We start from the raw sequence: 3,527 nt of genomic DNA on the forward strand, positions 1-3,527 counted from the left end.
AAAAAAAAAAAAAAAAAAAAAAAAATTACTCACCAGCTGCCTTCCTGGGACCTCCCTTCTATAAAAGCCCCAATCTTTTACTTCCCTTTAAGAACCTCAGACAGGGAAATGTTGGTCTGTGCCAATAGCACCCTTTCTTCGATGGAGTTTGACGGGTAGCAAGAGCCCTAAGGTAGGGTCCCAGACACTTGTGAATGGGAAACGGACAAAGCCACTGCCATTTTATATTTTGATTAAAAAACGTGCATCTGGGCAGCTAAATTACCAGTTTCGATCTAATGCAAGTGTAATAGGAACACCAGCTGTCCCTTAATTGGAGCCCCACAATGATAAACGCGTGGTTTTATTTAATTTTATGAGGACAATTGTAGTTGATAACATACGCATATGCGAGAGCCTCGGTGACAAGCTCATAGCAATTCATGGGCTGCGCTCCTGCCATGAACTGCTTCACCCCACTACAGAGTTATACATGCTCTCCAGAAAGTGCAGAAAAACATCGCAGGAGATGTTGAAGTTGCAGTTAGGTAGAGGAGTTGAGCGAATTCTCAGGCTGATAAGATTTTTTAATTCTGCCGGACTGATCCCAGTAGAATTCTCCAGCTAATTTTAGGCAAGAAATCAATGTTTGTTAAATGCCGGATAATAGGAGTGGGATCCTAGTGGTTGGAAGGAGAACACTGGCACAAACTGCCCTTTAAATAATTGAGACACCCCTCCCCCCAACGCATTTGGCAAGCATTGTGAAAGTTATCAGGACAATGTGCAGGGACAGCGCCTGATACTTGGGTAGTCATGGGTGGAATCCTAGCCTAAGTTGAACAGAAGGCAGGATTTTTCTAGTAATTTGGGGGGGGGAGGGAAAAAAAGAAAAACTGATTCCTAATCCCCTCTGCCCACCTCCTTTCGAGCTTGCCAAATTACCTGCACTACTCTAAACGTCAAACTGGGCTGACCTGTAAGGAGTGGCTTTGGCAGTCCAGGAACTACCATAACTAAAAGCAGGAGGTGTTGGAAGGGCAAGGCTGACTTATATAACTTTATACCCAATGATCTAACAAATGAGGAACTGTTATCACAGTGAGTCAACAAAGGAGTCTTTATGCTAAGCATAACTCTGGTCAACACCAGTGCGTTTACCTCTGTCCACCATTGCAAACCACATCTCCTGTGGGGCACTCCAGGTTTCCCTAATCCCACCCAAACTGGCTCGATTTTATTGTTACTGCATTGGTGAAATAATTGTTTTATTATAAATGTAAGGTCATAAATAGGTCAATTTGCTAGCTCTCGGGATAGCATAGCTTCAACCTATTCTTTTGCTGGCAGCGTCTGACCTGCGCAAGTTGCAAATGAGACTTTATTATTCTGTCTTGTCCACATTGGAGAGGAAGACAGCCTTATAAACAAATTTTAGCCCCGTAAATTGCCCTCCTTATACCCAGGCTGATACGGCCTCCACAAATGAAGCTAGGCAAATTTCCATGCCACTGGGTCCCTGGGGAGTGTTCTCAAAGACAGTGGGAAATTGCTGTCACCTCCCCTCAGCACTGTAAAAGGGCTTATTTGCTCTTTAGGGTGGACTCACCTTGGAATTACTTTCCACTTTAGTAGTTGGAGCTACCCAACATTTTCTTTTCTTCCCCCTTAGGCATGATTGGGGGCAGGACCTGGGAAAAATCGAGTTGTGCACTGACTGAGCACAAGATGAGTTCTTAATGTATATACATTATAGTCTCTGAATTCTTTTTTTTTTTAAGATTTTATTTATTCATTTGTCAGAAAGAGAGAGAGAGAGAGAGCACAAGGAGGGGGAATGGCAGGCAGAGGGAGAAGCAGGCTCCCTGCTTAGCAGGGAGCCTGACACGGGGCTCAATTCCAGGAGCCCCGATGCTGGACTCAATCCTAGGACCCTAGGATCATGACCTGAGCCGAAGGTAGATGCTCAACTGACTGAGCCACCCAGGCATCCCTAGGCTCTGAATTCTTACACTTGTTCCCCCATTGCATTTTGGGCTAGTCTCAGAACCACTATTCCTGAGGGATCTTCAAAGGTAAGTACCTCCCAACACCTGGATTTAAATTTTCAGTTCTGTCCCTCTGCCCCAGCCAGTCAAACAGAGGTGTACAAAGCAAAGGTTTAAATACACTCAGGGAACACGCTCCCGTACTCTCACTATGTCTTAATGCTTGGGCATTAAGTAATGGACATTTACACAGACAGATGTAAGGCTAAAACTCTAGATAAGGATATGGCAGCCTCTCGAGTGACACATTCTTCCAATACATATAATTAACTTTGAGGTGGGAAAGAATTCTCAAAGTTACGTGACGGTTTACTAACAGAAGGATTGTTATAATGCACAACCTAACGAATGTTGCTGTGTTTTCAAAGATGCTGGATGGGTGGGGATCTTGAACTCTCAATATATCCTACCAAAATTATCCTTTTACTCCTGTGAAGGCATATAACTCATTTATTATTCCTTTTAAAAGACTGTCAACGGATACCATTGGACATCCGGGCAGAGTCATGCTATGCCCAGAAGGTGAAGGATCTCCCTCCTCTTTAGAACTTGTAGAATTATTCTCACCAGCCTAGCACTATTAACAAATAGTTAAGTACCCTTTGCTGCTACTCTGTTCTTGCAATGTCTCCACAGGCTAAAGCCCCACACCAGCATTTGTGGTCATTCCATACAGAACGCTTGGCCACGTAAGGGTGGTGGAATAGCTACAAGACATTGATTATTCATCCATTTCTGAAGTCTTTTTCTTTCGGAGTTGGGAATTGGGGGTTTGGGTTTCACACAAAGGTTCTGACTAATAAACGGGGTGGGAGGAGCAGAATTGGGTTGTCAAAAAGGTTTAGACAATCAAAGAAATGTTGGCTTCCAAGGTAAGCCCTTTGTACAATGATACAGACTCTGTTTCTTACAGAAGAGAGAAGGCAATGTGCTAACTAGTTGCATGCCAAAATCATTGCAAGCCTAGGTAATAAATTGATGAACAGTTCTCAGGTTGTAAAGAAAATTCCTGAAATTCGGATTTTTCTTTCACTTGGGCAAAATGTTCAGAATTCTCTGGACATGTTCTCATAAACACAGAAGACAACAGGAAAAACAATTATTGAAGAGTCGCATCCTCCAAACCACACTTAGGCCTGGTGGATTTGTAAAACAATTTTTCCCTCAAGTCTTTGAAGAACTTATTATACAAATTATCCCTGAGTATTGAAAGGTATGGTTTGTTTCTTAGAATTCTCCTTAGAGGGAAATGTGGTAAGAAGGAGACAGACAAAAATTATACAAAAATGTAAGGATAATACAAAAGGTAAGAATGATATACAGAAGAAAAACATAGCCTCTTATCACTTAGGAATATGACAGTTATAATAGCAACAACTTAATGTGGAAATACGCCATGCCAGGCACTGTACTAAGCATTTTTTGTAAGGTAGCTCATTTGGTCCTCACAACAATTTCTATAAAATAAATATTATGTTTCCTTGTTAAGAACAGAAAAAT

Source organism: Mirounga leonina, unplaced genomic scaffold (genome assembly GCF_011800145.1).
Source record: "Mirounga leonina isolate KUSES-001 unplaced genomic scaffold, KU_Mleo_1.0 Mir_101664, whole genome shotgun sequence".
Classification (NCBI taxonomy): Eukaryota; Metazoa; Chordata; class Mammalia; order Carnivora; family Phocidae; genus Mirounga; species Mirounga leonina.